Genomic DNA, 11,543 nt, shown 5'->3' on the forward strand with positions numbered 1-11,543 from the left:
ATTTCCTCTTTTAACAAAAAAGGTTAATGATTTTATACAACAGAGTTGATGGAGTGCCTTAAGAATAACATTACTTATATATGTTGTGTACTATTGAACCAAAGAAACGCAAAATGCTCGTCACTTTGCAAAAAAAAGTTGCCACTTCAGGTCGAGATCAGGCCATGAGGACAAGACACAGAACACTGCTAAAGTACAGTATGTAAACCTCACAGTCTGTTCAACGTATGGTGGAGGTACTGTTGGTCTGTTTTAATGTTCTTATAACTGCAGTTTTAAGCATTTTAATTACAATATGTCAGAGTGTAAAAACAAGGAGAAAACGTGGAAAAGCTTTGCTAATTATGCTTTCAGTGAGGTAGTCAGTTTATGGTAGTTATGATCATTAAAGTCCTTTGCACTTTTGATAAGATATTCTCTTGCTACCATGTTATGTGCACATAAAAACACAACTAAAAAACATGGCACACAGACCACTTTTGTGTTATCTGTATCTGCTTTTGTTTAAACTTTGCAATGACACATAGATATTCATCTTGTTTCTGTCTTTTTTCAAATTTGTTGTAATGAATCTTTTTTTTTTATCACCGTTGCTCAAAGAGCCAGCATTTAACCCCAAAGAAGCTGAAATGAAATGCCGTTGTGTCTTGCAGGAGTATGCATGCCATGATTTGCGTCAATAATTATTTTGTTGCTCTAAACACTCGTGTTGTGTTTTTCATAGTTAGTTTCTAACATGTATGTGAACAGTTGTTAAAAAAAAATACCTGTATTTCATTATTTCAGCTTTGATGCTGGTGAGTCAGAGTTGGCAAATATAGATTTTAAGATAGAAAATACGACATTGAGGCGATAACAGCACGAACTTACTGTAAAAAAAAAAAAAAAAAAAAAAAAAAGATGATAATTGATACGGCTAAATACTACATGGTTTGTTTTATTTGTGAAGTCCTTTCAAATAAATGTACACTGACTGATCTTTGCTGGGCAGTTTTTATAATCTGTGTATTTGTGGTTGCAGTGAAATATCCATTCCTGGTTTCTGAGGCCGTAGCTTTCTGTGCTTTACTGTCTGAGCCGGAGAAAACCCTTCCCGTGTGTTTAACCCTCCTGTTATGTTCGATTCTCAGGTACAGCAATGATGTTCCCGGGTCGATGTGACCCGGTGCATGTTTAATCATCCAAAAGTTGTCAGAAACCAAAAAAATGCTAATAAATATAGTGATAGTAATAAAATGGTCTAAACTTGACCCTTCTGACCCCTTATAGCCTCCACTGTCACTGCCGGGTCAAATTGACCCGAACATCATCTGCAGGGGGGGGGGGGGGCAGTATGAACCATTTTTTTTCAAACGTTGATTACACTAATTAAGGCAAGCAGAAGATGTTTCATACAGAAACAGTTCTAGATTTTCAAACTTCGAAATGGCTCAATTTGACCCGCAACATAACAGGAGGGTTAAGAAGTCTTTCTAGGAAAGATCAGTGTGAGTGTGTCTGTGTGAGAGAGAGAGAGAGAGAGAGAGAGAGAGAGAGAGAAAACCGGGGGAGGGGCATAAAACGGTGTGAAAAAGTGTTAGAGAGAGAAACCATGTGTGTAATAAAAGACAGTACAAAGTGTTTGTGTGTGTCTGGAAGCTGAGGATATTTGTATGTGTGTGTGTGTGAGAGAGAGAGAGAGAGACACACACACAAAGTAAAAGGGAGAGTGACTGCACATCTGTGTCTTTGTATATATAGAAAACAGCGTTGTTTATGCTGAGTCGACTGTTTCATCGCCGTGATGAAGCACACACACACAGACCGCCAGACACAATCTCCTGCCGGCGTTGGCGAAATGTCCTCCTCCCTGCCTGCGTTTGAGATTTTTTCACCAAAAAAGGAAATGGAAAACTCGTAGCTGTACGGGGGAGGGAGGGTGACTGGTGGTGGAAGAAGTAGGAGAGAGAAAGAGAGGGAGGATGTTCACATCTGGAGTTGCTCCATGGCACTTTGACTGGAGGGGGGGGGGGCGGTCAGCTCCACACAAGGCCCCCTTTGGATTTATTGGAAGCCGGGCGGGGAGGTGGCAGCTAGCAGGAAGGGTCAGAAGAAGAGATGTTGACTGTGTCACATGGTACAAGCACTCTACGCAGGTTCAACTATTACGATGTGAAAGCTGCCTCCCTGTCTCGTGGTCTTTCTGATATTCAGCAACAATGTTGGCCGGACCTCTTCAGCCATCTATTGTTGATGTAACATGTCAGGCTGTCTGCCAGTAATGTCATTTCCAATTTTACCACAGAGAGACCCGGGTGCAGTTCTAAAACTAAACACGGCTCCGTTTATTCTCATCAAAGCTGCACAAAGTTTATACTGTGTGTGAAAATGAACTTGCCTTATCAGCGTGAATCACAAGTTCACTGCTGAAGGGCACTTAGCTTCCTCAGCAAGACACTACAAGCTGAGTTTGTACTTGCTGAACATTTAGAAATTCTAGACATTTCTGTTAAATACACACCGAGTCATACAGCAAATGCTATTGAGCGCTACATGGGGTCCTTTGCGTCGCTTATGTGCTCTTGTATGAACTGAGCAACAGATTGTTACAGTTTATAGGCTGTAGTTTAAGAAAAGACAAAGAATATGAAAACAAAGACAATCTTTACACACAGTCTGTGGGTCATGTAGACACCATGTTACTGGATTTGTGTTTCAGGGTCAAGTCAAAAATACACTGACCTCTTGTGGCCCAATATGTAGCATTGCGTAGTGCAGCTTTTGATAAACATAATAAACAAAAACCTTGACCTTGCCGTATTATTATACGGCATTGCCAGGCCATTCAAAATGACCGATTCCAGTTTTAGAACGTACAGTACATCAGAAGGAAAGTTGTCAGGAGACTGAGGCTGATAGAATTATGTTTATGGCTCAAGTTTTATAGAATGCTGGGTCCATAAAAACAGCAGCGATAGGTGGTTAGCACAGACTCCATATTGATCCCAGATGTCTCAGCTGTTCTCACTCGGCTGGATCGCTTTTCAGCATAACATCACAATCACCAATTACAGTTTCAGAGGGAAGTAAATCCTAAATATCCAAAGTGAAGGTGATATGATGTAGTTATTGTTTGATCTTAGCCGTCTCTAAGACTTTTCTAAAGACCATTAAAACTATTTTTTATTTGCACCCATTTATGGCGATTAATGACTCCTATTTTACATCACTAATAACATTGGTGTTTTATTTGAAATGCCTTCATGTTGACACATTTAGATTAAATTTGATTTTTAGTATTTGCGACAACTGTGTGGAACTAAATTGAACTGATGCCTGAAGTGACATGAAGAAAAACAGTTTTAATCCATTTTCTTGATTATTTGATTGACCTAACTTCAACTGAATCCAAGTGTATCTGTATTTATCAGAGTCACTGTAAATAGATGACGTCCAGTTCCCTCAGTTTGGCAACAGGCGTTTTTCATTCTCAAACTGAACATTTCAAGCAGCAACCACGTGCCACAATTTGCAGTCTTTTGCTGTGAGGAAATGTGGAGATTCTTCCTCTCCAGGTGGCCCGTCTACAGGGACCGGTGATCATACACATGTCACAACTGAGCGGTTAACTGAAAATAACAATCAATTTCATGTTTTGATTTAGAGTGCGATTGCACCTGTTTGGACAACTTTGTAATTCTAATTAGTGACCTCAGGTAATTCACAACATTCCTCAATAGCAAACTGAGCAGAGGCGCAATTAGCCACAGTAAGTGAAAACACCTGTGTGTGTGTGTGTGTGTGTGTGTGTGTGTGTGTGTGTGTGTGTGTGTGTGTGTGTGTGTGTGTGTGTGTGTGTGTGTGTGTGTGTGTGTGTGTGTGTGTGTGTGCATTAACTGGACTCCATTGTTGGTATGCTATTGCCTCAGTACCCCAAAATCTCAGAGAATAGTTACTGAATAGTATCAACCTGAGCTGTACTTAGAAGCCATTTTCGGTAACTACAGGCAAAGCTAACTCACAGCACACATTGATTGCTCATAAACCGTCTGTACCTCTTTTGTCACTATGGAAATCTGTAAATAAATTGAATTCGCTTGATGCTCTGCATGCTGGGAAGTGGTTTAATGCTTTTTACTGTAACCCAAACAGCTGAGCAAGTGGACGTTTGTGCTGTGAAATGGTGAAATTAGTATGGCTAAATTAGGGTGCGAGTGCATGGATTCGGCGCTGTCGATACCACTACCTGGACTATGGGTATTGGCCGATACTGAGTACCGATCCGATATCAGTGACTGATCAATGACACGTATGCCTCACTGTGTGGAAGAGACAAGGATCATTGTTTTATGTGTACGGTATAATGATGTCCGACACCAGATCGGCCTTTTGTCACCGAGCTATTTGAGTCTGTATCGGACAGATAGACAATATCAATATTGGTTTTTGGGGAATCTCGAATTCGAATAGCTCAGCACAGGCCGTGGTATGTTGTGATCATATCACAGTTAAGAGTCGTTGTTCAGCCCAACAGGAAGCTCTTTATTGGCTCTTCGTTTACATTATTTGTTTATTGCCATTTATTGTGCAACCACTGGAAAAGTGTCATCAGTAGGAGGACCTTAATAACTGCTTCTACTAGACTTGCCTTTTTTTTGTGAGGTAGAGGTGTGTTGCTTGGCGTGGCGAGGATGTTGCTCCACGATTTGTGGTCCCCCAAATGTTGGATGCTAATAGCTCTGTAGAGAGGTTTCACACTTGACAACAATGTAAAAACATTGCCCAGTGTAAAATATGTTATTTCATTTTTAATACATTTTGGGTTTTTCACACAACCATCTGTCGACCCCCAGGAATTATCTACGGCCCCCTTGGGTGTCGAGACCCCCAGGTTGCGAGCCACTGCTTTAGTTTATACTGTAGTGAGCTCTGGGTTTAAAATAAAACCTCTCATCCCAGTTCATTTCTGTTACTGTTGTCAAAATGACACGATGTTTAATCCTATTGGTAAGAATGTGATTGTAATCCCTCCCGTGTGACTATGAATTGAGAGTAAACACTTTAAAGACACCGCAGGAGTTCATGAATCAAACAATGAATGAATGACCATCTTCCTGTTTTTCATTTGCCAAACATCAAGTTCGACACAATCACAAAACTTGATCAAGCTTGAACCGGCAGCGGTGAGTGTTGCAGCAAGCTGAGGTCACGTCATGCACGATGTCTAGACGAGAAAATAGAAGTATGAGTCAGCGAAACAATGTTACTTTCCACAGGCTGCTGTATCCAATGAACTGCATGTGCTGCAGAGGATACGCCTCCATCAGTTTCATTTATCAGGATGAGGGGATGGACAAGCATTTGGTATGATCCCTTGCAATCTTCATACATGGCAAGGTTGAGCAATTGAAATAATATTTGTTCATTACACAGCATCATTTATTCCCAGCATTGATTTCAGTCTTCAGGCTGCATTGGTAGCAACTGACACACCTGGTGGGAATAATTGTGTCAAGAGTGTCTCGCCTGTTGATGACTGATTGGGAAACACACTTGTGGAAGGTGATCTGGCTTGTATATATAGTGAGGTGTGTCATTTGCACGTTTGGCTGCTTGAGGAGGTTCAAGCAGAATCGTGTCCAGGTATCTAATCAGTATGTCATTTTACTCAAACAATAAATGTGGGATTTCTGGACCCGACCAGAGTTCAAGCTTTTCTTTGTGACTTTCCAACCTTGAATGACGTTAGTATACATTAGATGCTGTGTTGCTGCAGATAGTTGACCAAGAAAGCATTCCTAAGACAATGTTTAATCACTAAAGATGATGAACAAGAAGAACATTACTTGTCATTCTAACTCCCATAAGTTAGGGATCCATCAGATAGTGTTTCATATAATCTCTTTAATATTCCAACCACAAAGAGTGTTCCTGGAAATGTGGGAGCCAGGCCTGTTATCAGCTCTCTCAGATCTCTCCTTTCACATCAGACGTGTCTCTGGGTTTCTGTTTTATGAGTGAGTCACTCTAAACGTAGGATATGCATAAAATATATCCATAATCAGAGACAAGTTTGATGAAAAATTGTTCTAATTTAATGTTGTACATTGTGTTGTTAAAGGGATCACCTTTATTCCAACAATCAGATATTCTCACAAGGATTTGATTTAATAAAAAAACATGTGATAATAAAGGGCAGGAGCTGTTAATTATTCAACAAGCAATGGAGGCAACCAGAAACGGTAGCTCGCCACAAAGAGAGTCTCTGATGGAGCAAACATGATGATGAACATGATCTGATATTTAGACATATACAACATACAGTATGAAATGTTTACTCTATGCAATTTGAGAGACAAAAGAGACTGAGTTTTAACAGAAAGATACATTTGTGAATATTTTCCATAGTGGAACACGGAGGCTGCCACAGCTGTCATTGGACAGAAAGTTAATAAACCCTCTGGTTTCTTCCTGCTCTCCCCTGGCCTGTGTCATTATACTCAGTTTAGCGTTAGGTGTCCACTTGACAAAGTGCACTGGTCCACCGCACTCATGTCTGTAGTATGTAACCTCAGCAGACGCGGGTTAACCCCAAACGTTTGAGGGAGTGAACTCTCATTGGTCATTCAGCATACCTCAGTGACTACTTGACTGCATGTTGGCTACTGGAGAAGCTGGATGGATGGTGATAATGAAATTCATTTACAAAGCATGTCAGTTTACCAGTTGTACTCAAATATTGAACATTTTCCATTCGAAAAGATGGCAAAAGACATGGCAGAAATGAGTTGCAAAGAGCAGTTTAAAGAGAGATATTGATGCATGTTGACTGATAGATATCACGCTGCTGTGTGAGTAAATCACATGACATCTTCAGAGGTAAAGATCTCCAAACTGCACACAATTACACCTTTTCCCTTTGCTTGCATGCATTCATCTTAAGTGGGTTTTATTGTGATGGAGTGTGGCATGAATGTAGTCCATTGGATCAACTAGACCTTTGCAATCAGTTGTATTCCTTCTATTTATTGTCAATGTTATTTATAAGTTCAATATTGGGTATTTAGTTTCATCAATTTTAATCATTTTAAAATAGTATTATTTTCTTGATTTCCGAAGCAAAAAATTAACTATGTTCATTGATTGTTCAAAATTCACATCACATCGGTGTATTTGAGGACCTGCTTGTGCTGTTGGGAACCCTCTTGTTTTGAGACTGAAAAGTTAAGTCTGAACTTAGACTGTTTGTACAAAGTGCACTGAATCAATGTATTCTTTGGCTGCAAGTCCTAAAAGTGTCTTTATTTGTGTGAACGTGTCCTAAGATAAGACCTGGTCGTGTCCTCTTTCCCTGCTCAGTGACAAAGACATTCATGTTCCCCAAAGGATGAATCTCTATGACTTCGTTGATCCCTTGACTTCTCCTCGAACATCATCAACACGTTTACATTTCAATGTGTCTTAATTCTTTGGTTTAGGACCAAATACCTGCAAGACGAATGACTCAACCAACCCAGTCTCACTCCCAACTCGTCATGTACCGACGGTTGGTCAGTGCTCCTTTGGCGTCTGAATATGTGTCGATATTTGACGAGTGTTGACTCCACCATCGGCCTCAACCGTACTTTGTGTTCATGTTTAAACGCTAACACGCTAAACTAAGATCTTATAGATGGAAGACTGTTGTTCTTGTTTATCTTTTCTAATTCCCAGAGACCACCAAGAGAGTCTCTTCATCTTCTAGTTATGTTTAGTTTTGTCTAAATTTGTTCAGTTCCTGATGTACCGTACCACAACAGAGCAGCTGTAGTGGCTCACTGTTGCACTGAAGGCCCATGAGCTGTGCACGGAGAAAGGAAGAAAAACAACAACATGCATCTGTGTCCCAAGCTGACACTCACGGTGCTCGTTGGCGAGGTTTGGAGTCTGCCTCTGCGGCTTGGCCCGAGCTCTCGTCCTCTCCATTCACTCCCATCTGAGGTCAAGGAGTTGTGCTTGCTTGTGGGAAGCTCTTATACCGTCTTGTAATGAGCGCTCTCTGCAGGAAAACAAGGCCTTTGTTTTTCCAGTGTTCAGGGTCGGATGCGTCCATTGCCCTGATCCAACCTCTGCTAAAATCCCTCCTTCCCCGGTGATTCATGATGTCAACTGCAACTCCGGACAACATCTTAGCTCGTGTTCTGTTTGCTATTCTCATAAAGCATTCGGCACACCTCAGCTGTAGTAACTGACCAAGCGCATAGCCTTGAATGTAAATTTAAAAACGAGAAGAAAAGTTTGTGTTCACCATCTCATGTCGATAACATGTGCAGTAAATGTTCCCGGCAGACAATTAGACAACATATGCATTGTGTTTGGATTTCACACCCGGTCGTCATTTCACACATTCTACAATGCAAATTCTGCTGCCGTCTTCTCCCTCGTACATTTCTACACTTTTAAAGCTTTGATGTGGCTTTGGAACTAAAGCAGTCCATTAATGTGGGCGCGTAGGAATGTGATGCATTCTTATAAAGCAATTCAGGCTTGAACATCCTCAGGACACAACAATATTAGTCATGTCCACTGTTGCCCGACTGTGGTTTTGAGCTCTGCTCTTCTCGGTAATTGCTCTGGACTAAACAATAATGAATATAATGCCTGCAATGTACAGTATGCAGCAACGGTTTCTTTGTTCCTTGAGAGCAATTTGTGTCAGCGGGGTACGACATCTTCTTTCTCTTTCAGCTTAGTTTGAGAGCTAGAATATGTTTTTCGTTGACTTCAAATGTTTGAACAACAGATTGGCAGCAGTTAAGGTTATATTCAAGGAGTAAGACAAATAGAGACATACAGTATGTCCTTGACAAAAACTGCTTTTTATTCTTTTGCCTTTCACCAGACTTTGAGGTTAATCGGTGCAGGTTTTCAAAGACTCCACCTGTCGGTCGGGGAAAAGGAGGGAATGGGAAGTTTTCAGTCAAAACAAGTGATTGTTAGGAAAGAATACAGCAGTCTCAATCCAGGTGAGGACGGTGAAAGACATAACAAATGAGCCAAAACTGATGGCGGGGAATGAGAAAACCTCTAGGTTACGTTTCTGCTTCATTGGGATCGAAGGTTGTCAATGAAAACATGTATACTGTGTTTGATTCTGCGTAGGTTTATGAAACGGTGGTGAATGAAGGATGAAGGGCAGTTTGATGAGCGTGCATGCTTTCAGTCCCACTGTAATATTCCTTGGGGCAGCCCTGTATAAGTCCCATGCTCTTGGCAGCTCTATTGGAACAGTTGTTTGGAGAAGAGATGTTTGGAATGCAAAAACGTTTGAGGAGTGGATTTACTGTGATTGACTGTAATTCAAAACGTCAAGGAGATTTAGCTTTGAAAAAGAACCCGATAGGCGCTCCAGCTTTGTGTATAAGGAGAGATATGATTCCTGTTTAAAAAAGGAGAACTTGTATAAGAGATGAATTTTGATGGAGTGAAAGAGAAAAGTGTGTACGGCCATCATTTGAAGGGATTTACTTGGACAGGCAGATTATCAGGATGATGTGTGAGATGTAGCTTATAGATGTGAATATCTTGAGAGGAATAGAAAGATCTGCATGAATGTATTTCATACATTTCTTCATCCTCCTCATAAACGTCATGAATAGCAAACAGCTGCCGAACTAAAATGATTTTTTCAAGATCATATTGCCATAAAATACTCTCACAAAACTTTGAAATACAACTGTAGAATGATGTTCAGTGCAGAAAGTCACACGTCCATCATGAAAAGTGAAACGACGACACCATAGAAGCAAAAGCATGTCGGCGTAAATCTGGCTTCTTTTGACTACTTTTGTTTTGATGCTCTGGAGAAAAAATAAATGCCATATATTACAGTTACTGATGGCTTATTTGTTGGCCGATGTGAAGTGTTTTGTGTTTTCATGGCTCCCTCTTGTGGTCATTTCTTTCATTGCAATTACATACCACCATAGGTTTCATCACAAGACCACCATCTACAAGATGTCATTGTGAAAATAAAATGAATTTCATGACATGAAATGTTGCTTCGCCCTGCCACCCACATCTCCACCTCCACTCTATGAAAAAAACATTCCTCCATGCGCATAACGTTTGGTGTTTAAATAACGTTTTGATTCAATTCTTAAAAACATAATCTTGATGTTCATGTTTGTTCATAAAACATAAATTCACATTCAGCTGCCAATAATTAAGATCATGGTCCTCGTCAGATCGCAGGTTGTCATATTAAAATATATATATATATATATATATATATATATATATAGGACATTCTACGAATAGGCTCTTTGCAGCTGTGCTGAAATCAAAGTGCAATTTACAAACCCAGTTTAATTAAAATATTCAATTGAAAAGAGTGTTTAATTATTGTTGTTATGTGTGAAATATCAAACAATTCACAGCACAGACGGTTAGTTGCAGTGTCTCCTTTCTCTTTTACCCCCCCCCCCCTCTGAATATGCCTGTACTGTACACATGAAACACACACACTTAACTATAGAACGTGTTTGATAGTTTCTTTCCCCCATGTAGTGCTGATTACTTCCAAAAGGCGGCAGTACATATCAAGTATCATATCTACAATTCTACAAGCATCCTCTAAACGTTTCCTTTACTGCATCAGGAGTTTGTGACTTTTTGCCTCAGACACATTTGGGTTAAATCAAGGCAGCTAAATAGAAACTGAATCGCATCAATGATGCTGCTTGTCTCATGCATGCCTCAGGTTTTCCACTCATTATTAAAATAAAAGATGCGTAATACACCATTGTTTCTTCCAGAGAAATCCTACCTTTCCTTTCTTCCTTCTGCAGCCTTGGTCAGCTACAGATGATACTGCTGAAATTCAGTAAATATCTCTGGCATTGACACTGAGCATTGAACCCACTACACCACCCTACTGCTTCAGCTGTGATTCCCATTTCAAGTGACTTATGTCTTTCAACGATCATCAGATGTAGATTTGTCTCTCTTGCAAATAGTCTTGGCTTCCCCAAAACATTTAAATAGTTTTGTTGTTTTGATTTGGCAGCACCGTTTCTAGAGATATCTGCTGCTGATCAAACATAGCAGGCTGTCAGTGTGTACAATTCATTTTCTCTTTGTAGATGTCCAGATTCAACTGCTCAGATCTCGAGCCATAGAAGGAGGATGGTTGTGGAGCTTCAGAGATGGAAATGATCATGGATCAGTGGGATTGCTGACAGGACATCGCCAAAGTAGATGCTGCTGGCAGGTGACTCAGTGACCTCATGTACCCCAAACCTCCTATTCCCCCGGCTGATGACAGAACACCATACTGAGATTCATGCAAGTATTGTGTCATTGAAGCTGTGGATTATAAGGGAACTGCAAAACATGACAAAGGAAATGTTGCTGCTATACAGCAATATTTTGACATATGTCCCAATACAGGTCACTTGAGGTAAATGGAATTATTATTCATAAAATTAGATATTCTATTCATGTTCCTCGCTTTGTATGATAGTTACATTTAGCTCAACAGCAACATGTCTTTCCAGAAACACATGTCTCTGGACATTGTCTTC

Source organism: Melanostigma gelatinosum (assembly GCF_949748355.1).
Source record: "Melanostigma gelatinosum genome assembly, chromosome: 9".
NCBI classification, from domain to species: Eukaryota; Metazoa; Chordata; class Actinopteri; order Perciformes; family Zoarcidae; genus Melanostigma; species Melanostigma gelatinosum.